Here is a 13,056-nt window from a genome sequence, read left to right as displayed (position 1 = left end):
GGATGACACCAAGACTAAATAAAATAAAACTCCACTAAAAAATTAACCAACCAGGGAGGCTAGGTGGCTCAGTGGTCAAGCGTCTACCTTCGGCTCTGGTCATGATCCCAGGGTGGTCCCATTGAGCCCCACATGAAGCCCTGAATTGAGCCCCCCATCGATCCCCACATTGAGCCCCATATCAGGCTCCCTGCTCTACCAGAAGCCTGCTTCTCCCTCTCCCACTCCCTGTTCTTGTGTTCCTTCTCTCTCTTGGTATCTCTCTCTCTCTCTCTCTCTGTCAAATAAATAAATAAAATATTTTTTAAAATTAACCATGCGAGAAAAACACCTTTTATTTTTAAATATTTAAATATTTTTTAAATACCTATTAGTGGGTACACTGCAATTTCTAGACTCTCTTCTTTAGCTTCTTTAACCCTGACTTGTACTGACTCTTCTCCTTCAGGCATTCTTAGTTTGTCCTCCTCTAGTGGAAGTCAAGCCTACAAACCTTGCCTCTTTATGCGGCACTCAATCTCTTAGGAAGCATTTCTACTTTGGGGCCTTCAGTTCTCACTTTTCAAAGCAGGATCTCCTCCAAATCTATCATTATTAGTCAAAATTTTCACTCCACACATATAGGACAAATTCACTTGGATGACCTCTTCAAACCAAATCTTACTGTAACACGGCTTCCTGCTTTACCACGCTCCCAGTCAGCACCCTTTCCAAATTAGTGACCATATTCAAAACCTTAAACATGTTCTCCTTTGACTTTTTACACAACTGTGATGGGCAGTTTTATTTGCCCCTTTATGTGCTGGGTAAGGGTCAAATCTCCCCTCGCTCTACTTCCGTCCATTTTTGTTTTAATTATGTACAGAGGACCTGGTCAGCCCCGGGTTGGAGTGCTTGCTCTATCTTCAGTGCTTTGCTTCTCCTTCCACAACGTTCTTGCACTCTGGTTTCGTTAAGGAGACATGCACTGGAACAGGGAGTGCCCCCATTTCCCCACTCACCACTCTTCTCACTGTCCTTCTTCTTCACGCACCTTCCTCTCTATCCAGGCCTCCCCTTCAGGTCTCACAGGACCTCCACTTTTCACTTTGTTCCCTTCCAACCCTCCAGTCCCTATCTAGGTAAAGCGTCTCAGCAGGTGCTCCAGCTGGTGGAACCCTGTATTTACATTCTCTTCTGGGCCAACAACCCCGCGGACGCGTTGAGGAACAGGGATAGAACCTGCCGCTGTATCTGGGCGGAAATGAAGGCGTGTGTTAAATCTTAGATTAAGTAACATTTAAAACCAATTCAACTTTTATTATCGAACAAAATGAATATGATTTAAAAAAACAACTTTTATGATCGAAAAAAACAAAACTGCTAATAAGAATTCCTAGTACTCGCAAAAGGAGCTTTCCCTGACCGGGAATCGAACCCGGGCCGCGGCGGTGAGAGCGCCGAATCCTAACCACTAGACCACCAGGGAAGTTAGCACTAGCTCTTCTTGAAATGTATTTGCCACTTTAAAAAATCTCTACGTCAACCGGACCAGTAAGAAGAGAGCTTCTACGCTCTAAGCCCCACCCACTCCGTTCCCATTTTGGGTCAAGGCCTCCTAAACTAATGCAAATTTTGCGCGCTCCCAGCCCAGCACCCAGGTGGCTCCCGGGGGTGGGGGGAACTGGACCCTCCAAGTCCGACTGCCCTGCTAGAAAAGACTAATTACATACTTCATGCTAATTATGTAACATAAATATCTATACCAATACAAATGTTAGAGTACCGCGGGAAGCTTGTCACTTGCTTTATTTTTTTCACCATCCAGCTGCTCTTTCTAAGTTTCCCCTCTGTCTCTTGCTGACCTTCCCTCCCGCGCAGACGTTAAGTCCCACTAAACCTGGTGCTAAGTCTGAAGGTGGACTGTCGCCCGCGGAGAGCCTTTCGCGCAGGGGAGCTGGCTGTGACACGGCCCACCTTGGCCCGCGGCGCGGGCTCTGGGACTGCGGGGGACGAAGGGCCCAGCGGCCTCCCAGGACGCGATTATCTGGCTGTCGTGATGGTTACGTACTGAGTTAAGTACTGATGGTTACGTACTGAGTTAAGTACTGATGGTTACGTACTGAGTTAAGTACAGGCTAACGACGCTGGGTGCTGGGGGAGCCGTGCCTAGAGCGCTGCGGAGAGCATCTGCCCCCGGTCCGAGGAAACCCTTCGGACCCACAGCGTTTCCATCATCCCCGTATTTTTGAAGTGTTATTACCCGGGCAACTGCTTCACGGCTCAGGGTTCTGTGCGAGACACGGCCAGGAAGTGATGCAATTACCAGAGGAGTAAAACAAAACAACAACAACAACAACAACAAGAAACAACCAGCCTTACGGCCCAGCCTCAATTCAGAAACCCTCATGACACAGGAGCCGAAGGCAGCAGGATGTAACTCCACTTTGAAGTGCCAACCGTTCCAGTTGAACAAACGTAACCCAAGAGACCCAGCTCCGCGGCAAGATGGAAGGAGGCTTCAGGAAAGCTGATAGCAATTCACCATGAACTTGCTCACAACCTCTGGCCCCACGATGAGTTCCCACTGTCATCCACCGTCGTAGAATTTAGGTGAGCCTCTGTTTGAATATTGTTTCTTGTTTTCAGGCAACCCTGAGATGGTTTAGATTATTGATAAAATTTGTCTAAAATGTTTAATAATATGCAGGGGGTGGGGTGCTGGGTGGCTCAGTCCGTTAAGCATCTGTCCTCCGCTTGTCATGATGCCCTGGTCCTGGGATCAAATCCCACGTCAGGCTCCCTGGTCAGTGGGGAGCCTGCTTCTCCCTTTCCCTGCTGCTCCCCCCTGCTTGCACTTTCTCTCTCTCAGTCAAACAAATAAATAAATAAAATCTTTAATAATAATAATAATATGCAAGCAGGAAGAGTAAATGGAATTTTAAGGGCTGATAAAGATAGAAAAATCACAACAAATTTCTAAACTTATTGTATTTTAAATAGGACACACACTTTCCTCTATCAAGGAATTCTTAGGAAATCAGGTTCAGTAGGTGGAGCTCTTTCCTCTGAATTGCTAGTTATCAGCGCTTAGTAGAAAAGGATCTGGTTTTGAACACGAAGACAAAGTGAATATTATTTTTTTAGAAATTTAAGTTTTAATAGGCTTAGTCACAATATGCTCAAAAGGACAGAAAGGTGCAATAAACACCACCATCCCTCTCTTTTCCCCAGTCACTAATTTCTTCTTCCCAGAGGTAACCAGTGTTAAGTTTCTTCTGTATCCTAGAAACAGTCTATGCATACACAAACTAATCTCCCTCTTTTTTCCAGCTTTTTATCTTGAAAAATTCCAAACCCACAGCAAATTGCAAGTGTAGGACAATGAACACACATATTTCCTTCATCTGAAGCTGTGCTGTCCAATTTAGTAAGATCAGCCCATGTGACTATTGTGGATTGTAATGCAGCTAACGCAAACTTAAATGTTCTATAGGTGATGACTGCCTACTCGGTTTTTTTTTTTTTTTTTAAGATTTTTTATTTATTTGACAGACAGAGATCACAAGTAGGCAGAAAGGCAGGCAGAGAGAGAGGAAGGGAAGCAGGCTCCCTGCTGAGGAGAGAGCCAGATGCGGGGCTGGATTCCAGGACCCTGAGATCATGACCCGAGCCAAAGGCCGCGGCTTAATCCACTAAGCCACCCAGGCACCCTTGCCTACTGGTTTTTAAGCCTTAATATAGAAGGAAAGAAAAGTAAAATAGCTCAATAATGTTTACTTTGATTATGTTTTTAAATTAGAAATATATCGGGTTGGGGCACCTGGGTGGCTCGCTGGGTTGGGAGGGGGACTCTTGATTTCAGCTGAGTTCATGATCCCGATCCCGGGGTGATGAGATTGAGCCCCTTGTCCTGCCCCACACTTGGCGTTGAGTCAGCTTGGGATTCTCTCTCTCCCTCTCCCTCTTGCCTCTCACACCGCTCAGGTGGGTGCTCTCTCTCTGTCCCTCTCTACATAAAAAATTTTTTTAAAGAAATATATCAGGCTAAAATATCATAAAAATTTATTTCACTTTCTCTTCACTTTTTAAGGTATCTATTAGACTATTTAAAATTATATATGTGCCTTGTATTTTATTTCTATTTTCCAGTACTGATCTAGATTCACCAGTTGTTGTTTTTTTGCTGTATTTGCTTTCTCTTCATCTTTCTTCTGAAGCATTTGGGGTTAGTTGCAGACATCGTAATACTTTACTTTTAAATACTTTATCCTGTATTTCCTAAGGACAAGGAATACAATTATCACATTTAGGTAATTTAAAGGTAACACAATATTGGGTTCCTGGGTGGCTCAGTGGGTTAAGCTGCTGCCTTCGGCTTGGGTCATGATCTCAGGGCTCTGGGATCGAGTCCCGCATCTGGCTCTCTGCTTAGCAGGGAGCCTGCTTCCCTCTCTCTGCCTGCCTCTCCATCTACTTGTAATTTCTCTCTGTCAAATAAATAAATAAAATCTTTAAAAAAAAAAAGTCTTAAAGGTAATACAATATTATTTATTATACAGTTAAAAACTAATGTTTCACTTGTCAAAATAACACTTCTTAGACTTTTAAGATTCTGAAACCATTATTCCGGAATAATTCTGGAACAATTCCCAATTTTTCTTAACAATATTGATCTTTTTGAATCGTGAAAGACAGTTCTTTCAGAACTGAATTTATCAATTCAGATAAATATCTCTTTTGAAAAGAAAAGAACCTTAAGTTATGTGTCCTTCTCAGTACATGACATCAGAATGGCATAATGCTGATGTATCATATTGTCTTTCATGGTCAATGTTGTAGGCAGAATAATAGCCCCCACAGGGATGTCCCCATCCCAATCTCTAGAACACATGAATCTGTTACTTTACATGGCAATAGGAAATTTGCAGATGTAATTAAGGATTCTGAGACACAGGAAAGTATCCTGGATTCTCTGAGGGGGCCCAAAATCATCACAAGCGTCCTTATAAGTAAAGGAGAGAAGTAGGAGAATTAGTGTCCCAGTGATGTGGTTGGAAGAAAACTCAACCTACCTTTGTTGGCTTTGAAGAAGGGGAAGAGGACCTTGAGCTGAGGGATTCAGGTGGCCTCTGGAAGCTGAAAAAGGCAAGGAAGCAGATTCTTCCCTTGAGCCTCCACAAAGAAAACAGCCCTCCCAACACCTAGATTTTACCCTAGTAAGACCCAATGTCAGACTTCCGGATTATAGAATTGTAGGATAATATATTCGTGTTGCTTTAAGCCATTGAGTTTGTGCTAATTTTTTTACAGCAGCTATAGGAAACATATAGTAAATTCAAGCATTTGGTTAAGGTGTCCACCATGCTTTGAGAATGTATGAATCTTCTGTTCCTCAGTAAACTTTCACCCACTGATAATCTTTGCTTGAATCAGTTATTACTGTGGTGATTGCAAAATGGTGTTTTCATTTTATTTTTCTCTTGTAAATAACTTCCCTTTCTCTCCTTTCTCTTTTTATTCTCTAATTTTGAAATATCAGACTGGACTCATATATTCTTTTTTTGTTTTTATTCAGTGTGTTATAATCCAGCACTGTCATTTTTCTTAATAATTAAATTGTCCCAAATTTGGCCAGAGGAATCCTTTTAAGTTTGCTCCCATATTCTTTTGATATATTTTTGAGCACTTCTTTACCTTCTGTCCCAAGATGGTTCAGGCACACCCTGTAGTTCATAGACTGGCTTAGAGAGAATTAAGGTCTTTATGCATATATCTTTTCTTTTTTAATCTCTTTGTTTTATTTTTACACAAAGAGGGACATACTCTACATACTTTTTCTAACTTCTTAAAATTAATATCTTTTAAAAGAGGGACATTCTTTTTTTTTTTTTTTTTAAAGATTTTATTTATTTATTTGACAGAGAGAGATCACAAGCAGGCAGAGAGAGAGAGAGAAGGAAGCAGGCTCCTGGCTGAGCAGAGAGCCCGACGCGGGGCTGGATCCCAGGACCCTACGGGCTCGATCCCAGGACCCTGCGATCATGACCCCAGCCGAAGGCAGCGGCTCAACCCACTGAGCCACCCAGGCGCCCCTAAAAGAGGGACATTCTTTACATAAAAAGTTTTCTCATTACTTTTGATAACTATATCGTATTCCACTATTTATGTATTTTATTAAAGCAGTTCATATCAGTCATTTAGATTATTTCCAATCTTCTTCTTTTACCAAAGTAGTAATATGAATAACTTGGCCCAACATAATTTGGCATTTAGTTTTTACAGATTTGCTCCGATTTCTTATAGAGTGCTGATTTCTGATTTGAAAATGTTGCTATATATTGGAAGAAAAATCATTGTATCCAATTCAAAGTCACTTATAATTTATTGACAATTTTATTTTTCAATTTGATTTCAGTCTGACTCGGCTATTCTTCTGTTCATTAATTTGTTCATTTATTAAACAAATATTTATTTACTAATATATGTCAGGGACTGTATTAGGCAGGGACTAATAATATTAGGCACGAAGGACATCAAGATGAACAAAATGGGATTCCTGACCTTGAAGTTCAGTCTGGTAGAGTTCAAGTAAATAAGGAATTACAGTAGAGTAGTGGATATTAAGAGACATGTAGGACTATACTTTAATAAATATATTTAATAGATTAAAAATGTGCCACTCATCATGCATACTTTACTGATGGGAATGTAAAATGGTACAGCTACTCTGGAAAATAATTTGGCAGTTTCTTATAAAACTAAACATGCACTTATCATCTGACCCGTCACTTGTGCTCTTGGGAACTTATCCCAGAGAAATGAAAACTCGTGTTTACACAGAGTCTGTCCACAAATGTTTATAGCAGCTTTTTTTTTATAATAAGCCCTACCTGGAAACCACAGAAATATTCTTCAGTGGGTGAACAGTTAAACTGTGGTACATCCATACCATGGAATACTTATCAGAAAAGGGAACAAACCATCGATCCACCTAACAACGCGGGTGGATCCCAAGGGAGTTATGAAAAAAAAATCTAAAAAGTTACATACAGTATGATTCCTTTTATATAGCGTTTTTTAAATTTTAGAGATGAGAAGGGATGAGTGATTTTCAGGAATCAGAGATGTGGTGGAGAGGAAGATGGATGCAACTATAAGGAAGAGGTCATGAGAGCTTTGTGGTAGTAGAGCAGTCCTGTGTCTTATTGGGATAATCCGTACAGATGGTACAATTGCATAAGACACACAAACACAAAAGAGAATATGTAAAACTGATGAAATACAAACAAGCTTGAAAGATCATACCTGTGTCATTTTTCTGATTTTGATATTATACTGGAGCTACCCAAGATGTTACCATGGAGGGACAACTGGAGCTGTGGGAGAGGGGCAAGGGGAAACCTGGGACTTCCATATATATTTTTTTCAACTGTGAATCTATAGTTAACGTCCTTTGAAAAAAACCCTTTTCAGTTCATTGCACTGTAAATTTCTTTCATCTAATGAATCCAAGGCAACAACTACCAGTTCTTTTTAGGGGTTCATTTCAGAATTTTAAATTATATCTTAGCTGCAATGTCTTTGTACCAGCTTATTTGACTAAATTTTCCAGAAAATGTAAAAAAACATGTAATGAATTCTCAAGCTACTGAACAGACTTTCCAGCAGAAATAAAGCAGCAGAAACTCTCCAAGAGCAGATAATTTTTTTTAATGAACTGTGACTTTAAAAAAAGGGCAAATTTGTTGGGCTTGATATAAATAATCAGCCATTCATTCTGCATGCTGACAGGTGACCAGACAGCAGTCCATTTCCACAGATGTCATTAGCATTTACTTCCCTTTGGAACTCCTGTCTCTCAACCAGCTCAAGTCAGGCATGTGAAAGGAGGTGTTTCTCTGCTGGGAAGAGAGGGATAGGTTTAACCATTAAGAGTGAACTTTCTTGGTGCCAGCAGGAACTTTCTTGGTGCCAGCAGACTAAACTCATCACCCAATACACAAATCTTCTCTCCAATACCTTGAAGGAGAAAACTTCCAAAGGAGTTTCAGTTCTTTCAGTGGTTGAGAGCTCATTGCTTATCCAATGAGGCTTTCATTATGGCAAACTATTAGAGCAGTATTTACTGATGTTCCTGGAATTCCAGTTCAAGGAAAGGTAACCAGTGAGTGTTGTGCTTAAAAAACAGACACGCTCCTGTACCCCTGGGGATAAAAATACATTATATGTTTATTTAAAAAAAAAAAAAAAAAAAAAACAAGACACACTAGGGGCACCTCGGTAGCTCAGTTGGTTGAGCTTCTATCTGACTCTTGATTTCGCTGAGGTCATGTGCTCAGGGTCATAAAACTGAGCCCCCACCTTGGCTTCAGCATGGATTCTGCTTAAGATTCTCCCCTCCCTCCACTCCTACCCCCATGCCTCAGTGTGGGCATATGCTCTCCCTCCCTTGGGGGAAAAAAGACACACTAGCCACACTTCATTACAAAATTATTTTTTGTTGTTGTTTTTCCTTTTTAAATTTAAATTCAATTAATTAACAAATAATGTATTGTTTCAGGGGTGTAGCTCTGTGATTTATCAGTCTTATATAATACCCGGTGCTCATTACAATACATACCCTCTCCAGTGTTCATCATCCAGCTACCCGATCCCTCCACGGCTCTCCTTACAAAATGATATTTAGATAGATACATAAGAAAAATACTGCACATATTTGCAGTGACAGTTGCTATTGTTTGTTGATGTTTCCCAAAGCCTCCCCAGACTGGACTGAGCCTGGAGCCTGTGGCAGGGCTTAATCTAACAACCTTGGGATCATGATCTGAGCTGGAATCAAGAATCGGAAGCTTAACTGACTAAGCCACTCAGGCACCCAAAGGTTACAACTTTTAAGAAAGAAAACCTTTACTATAATAACGTATAAGAGTCATAGCTAACTTTTCTTGGTCCTATTCTAAGTATCATTCATGGATTACCTCATTTAATCTCTATATCCATCCTATAAAGTTGATACTATTATCTCCCTTTTACAGATAAAGCAGCAGAGGTTAAGCAACATATCCTACGTCAGCACAGGTAGAGCTATAGTCTGAGATCAGAGCCTGAATTCTTAAGAGACTGCCATATTCTTAAACAGTACATGTTCTATTGAGGTTCAATCTTTAGTGTACTAAGATTTCTCAAATTATTTTATGTATTTCATCTTATCTCCCAATTAAAGTTTCACCTTCTATTTAGAGTGGCACTGCCCAGCACAATTTTTTTATAATACTGGAAATGATCTATTCTATCTAATGATCTATTCTATCTAGCCATGTGTAGCTCTTCAGCATTTGAAGTGTGGCTAGTGTAATGAAAAAATACATTTTTAAGTTAAATTTAAGTGGCCACATGTGGCTAGTGTTGGACAGTACATAACTACTAGGGGATAAGGAAATTATTTTTTTTTCCTCTGGTGTCTCTTTCCAGAAGGACAGGGCTTGGACAAATCAATAAATGTTAAATTAATGAGAAGGAACTAGTGATGAATCTTTAAGGGTAATTTTTCTCTACTTCTAAGCTGGGGAGCAGAAATCTCTATTATACCAGGACAGATAGTCAAGAATTGCCACTCAATGAACATTTCTACAAATGTCCTATAAACTGCATTCTAAGGCAGACTTCTTTATAAACACGTTAGAGTAAGCAACTGCTAAATTCTCATTAAGTGACTTCATTCTGTCCTTATGCATCACATATATACATGACTATTTCTCCCATCCAAGTACTAACCAGGCCCGGCCCTGCTTAGCTTCCGAGATCAGACGAGATCGGGTGTGTTCAGGGTGGTACCGCCGTAGACTACATGAATATTTCTATAATTGAGTTATTCTGCATTTGGGAGGAAATATCATGAATACTAATAGGTATCTTTTGAATATAAACTGTAGCTCTCTATCAGAGTCCTCAAAGTGGAGAAGTCATGAGCCACTGTTTTCCTGACTCCTAAGCAGTTCAGCTTCTACCTTGCTCCACATGGAACTCCTCTCAAGAAGCCTTAGCGATGTTATCAGTTTGTACTCCTATGGAACATGTCTTATCTTTGCCATTTAAAAAAAAATATTAGATTTCAACATCATAAAAGCACTCATCAAACAAGTGTGAGAATGGATAAGTTTCTCTGGAGATCTCAAACAATGTTCTTTTTGATTCAATAAAATCAGCTCTTTGTATTTTGAGTCTAATTTTTCCCTTGAAAATAATTTGCAAATTACTGCAATTGCCTAAAGATATAAACCGGATGTCCAATTTTATATGTTTAGTTCAGAATTGGACAATTATTCCATACCTTGCAAGATAGTATAACGTGACCACTTGCAACTGAAATGCCCAAGCCCGTAAGCGGCATCCACAACCCAAAGGAGGCCACTATCTAGTGTGCTTTGTATGGCCTCAGACATACCAGTGTTATCAGACCAGCTGCAGACTCTGCCTTGACTTTTATTCCCCCTGTGTGTAAGGGGTAAAACTCAAGGCCAAATCCTCCTAGTCATCTTGCAGTGCTGGTCATGGGACCAAAGAGGAAAGAGCTCCCAAGAAGGGATGGGAAGCTCACCAGCACTGCCCCGTTGCTGATGCAAATCCTCCCAACCAAGGCTCTCTAGGATCTCTGCCAAGACTCGGCCTGGAAAATCCAATAGCTACGTCCCTACTGCTGTACTGATAGCAATTTGGCAGCATCCGGGATGCTGTACCAGGTCGGGAGCGGGAGGGGGAGGAGATGGTGGGCCCCTTTGAGAAACGTAAAGCCGGAAAGGACAGAAGGATGACTTTATTGTGGCCAGTGGTCCCCAAGCTGGACGGAAACTCAAGGCTTTAAAACTCGGAGAGACGCTTTGTAACTCCAGCTCTGCTCTCAAAGCCTCACTTTCCACGAAGAGTGGTGGCCATGGCGAGCCAGCTGTAGGGGATGCGGCCCGGGGCGAGGTAAGACGACCATCCCAGACTGCGCCGCCCGGCGTCCGGTCGCCCGTGCAGCAGCGAGCTCCCTCTCCGACGCGTCACAATGGGCCGAGGCCTGCGGAGGCCGCGCGCGCAGCTCTCCGGGGCGGAGCCGCCGGGCCAGGGCCGGGTCTGTGTTGGGGCCGCGGAGGCTGCGGCAGCCGAGGTTTGGCGGGGGTACTCAGCCTTCCAGCTCGGAGGTCGCCGGGGCGGGGAGGATGCCACAACCCAAGCCGCCGAGCCCCGCCGCGGAGCTTCCTGGCCCCCGCCGCCGCGGAGGGGCGCAGAGCGTGGCGCGGGCCGGGCGGAGCTAGAGGCGGGCGTCTGCACCGCGTCGCGCCACCCGCAGTTCCCCGCCTCCGGCCCGGCCCGCGAGCCTGTCGCGGCCGATGCCCTGACCGCGGGCGCAGCTGCAGGGTTGGCAAGGTGCCGCGCTAGGGGAGAGGACTGAGGAGTCCTGGCGGCACCCGAGTCCACCAGCTCCGGACGCCGGTCCCAGGGGGCGCGCGCCTCGGCGCTCCTCCCTCCCGCCCCTGCTCCTCCTAGCCGCACGAACCTCCCCCGACCCCTCCTTCCCCCACCCTAGAGGATGCGCTCCCCCGCGCCGAGCTGCAGAGGCCACCGCTCCCAGAAATGCGTGCGCCCGATCCCCTTCTCCCGGACCCGAGGAGCCGGCGCCCCCGCCCTGTAGGTAGGTGGGTGAGGCGGGGACCAGCCCTAGCCGCCGGCCGCAGCTGATGCTGGCGTTGGGGAGAGGCGCGGGGAGAGGGGGGCCCGGGGCCAGGACCCGCCAAACTTGCCTCCCGCCCAGGCTCGGGAGAGCGCTCGAAGGTGTGCTAATGGCGCTGGGCGCAGACCCGGTGAACCTGACAACCTCTCCTGGAGCTCGGAAGGCCGAGTGGTGGCGAAGGAGAGCTTGACCCTTTCCCCGCCCGCCCAGCTCCCTCCCGGCCCGGTGGACTGCGTGCGGCGGGCGGGGGTGGGGAGGACCGGAGGGCTAGTGGCTTATTTGGGGGCCGGGGCGGGGCGGGAGGGGGGAGGGAAGAGTACCGTTGGATTTTCAGCAGCTCAGGTAAAAATATGTCACCGTAATGTTTCGACTGAATGAGCAGATGCTTTCTTCCTGTTTTAGCTAAACGTGTAGCCAAGCAAAGCGTTATTTTAGCAGCGCGTAGAAGTAGCCGGGGATTTTTGTACATTTCGGAACCCGCTGTGTGCTGTATACAGTTGGTGATCGCTCAGTCCCTTACAGGCAACGTTTGGTACCAGTTAGGGAAGGCCCTTCGAGAAGTTAGATTTGTCCGGAGCTACGTGAGGCTGGGGTATTCTGGTGATGCCTACTCGGGAACCTCCTGCTTTCCCTAAAGGGATGTGTTTTTAGAGTGGCAAGTTGGATACAGGTGTCGGGAGTTGAGAATCTGCTGGAAGGATGCACCCAGGCGGCCAGCAGAGGCAGCCTTGGGCACAGCCTAGCGTCCAGCCAGGTGTTACGGTTCGGTTTTTTGAGAAACTGGTTTATGAATTCTTTCTTTTCCCCCAGGTGTGAAGTTCATACGTCAGGGCTTTGGCAAGATTATCTCTTCACGCGCTTTCTTTCTTTTTTTAAAATTTTATTTTATATTAAGCAAGAAGATTAAGAGTTTTGGAAAAGTAGATCGTTGTGAACTCCAATTTTATATTAATGTATTAAGGTTTAGAGCTTTGGAAAATGAGCTAATGTCATCTCCAGGAGGACAGAATCTTGTTCAGTTCTGTAATCCTCTGCGTCTGATGCATGCTGGGTGCTCATTAGTTATTAGTTGAATGAACTGTGTTCCAGGCTTCATCTAAAGACAGTTTAGGATTACAGTGTATTTGCCCTGCGGCTCTTGAAGTTTAACTGGATTTTTAAAAATTGCCCGTTTTTGGAAAGGGTCAGATTGTCTTTACATTTAAATATGAATTTTGGCATTCTTAGGACCACATGCTTTTTTTAAAAAAATTGTGTTATTAAATGAAGTAATTCTCCTCAACCCCTAATAGAAGTGCATTTCATGTCTCAGCTTGCAGATTTTCTAGTGTGGTAATCAAACATATTTCTGTTAAACTCTC

General features: G+C 43.8%; 1 protein-coding gene and 1 non-coding gene across 6 annotated transcripts in view; one reads left to right on the top strand and one right to left on the bottom strand.

Annotated features, from left to right (window-relative positions):
* Window positions 1–1,396: 1,396 nt before the first annotated feature.
* TRNAE-CUC lies at window positions 1,397–1,468 on the bottom strand. Its single transcript has one exon. It is a non-coding gene; the product is annotated as a tRNA-Glu (tRNA).
* A 462-nt stretch (window positions 1,469–1,930) lies between these two features.
* The window catches only part of NCOA7 (nuclear receptor coactivator 7), a 160,974-nt gene continuing 149,848 nt past the window's right edge, over window positions 1,931–13,056 (top strand). For 2 of the 5 annotated variants that reach the window (XM_044249457.1, XM_044249421.1), the window contains exon 1: window positions 11,229–11,656. The gene's annotated coding sequence lies outside the window, so the exon portion shown is untranslated. Of the gene's footprint in view, window positions 2,593–10,714; window positions 10,951–11,228; window positions 11,657–13,056 lie in introns of those variants that run through there. The other 3 variants (XM_044249430.1, XM_044249438.1, XM_044249452.1) reach the window with 3 other exon arrangements.

This window comes from Neovison vison, chromosome 1 (assembly GCF_020171115.1).
Source record: "Neovison vison isolate M4711 chromosome 1, ASM_NN_V1, whole genome shotgun sequence".
NCBI lineage: Eukaryota > Metazoa > Chordata > Mammalia > Carnivora > Mustelidae > Neogale > Neogale vison.
Note: the sequence above shows the minus strand (reverse complement) of the source record. Positions and strands in the feature narration are given on the sequence as shown.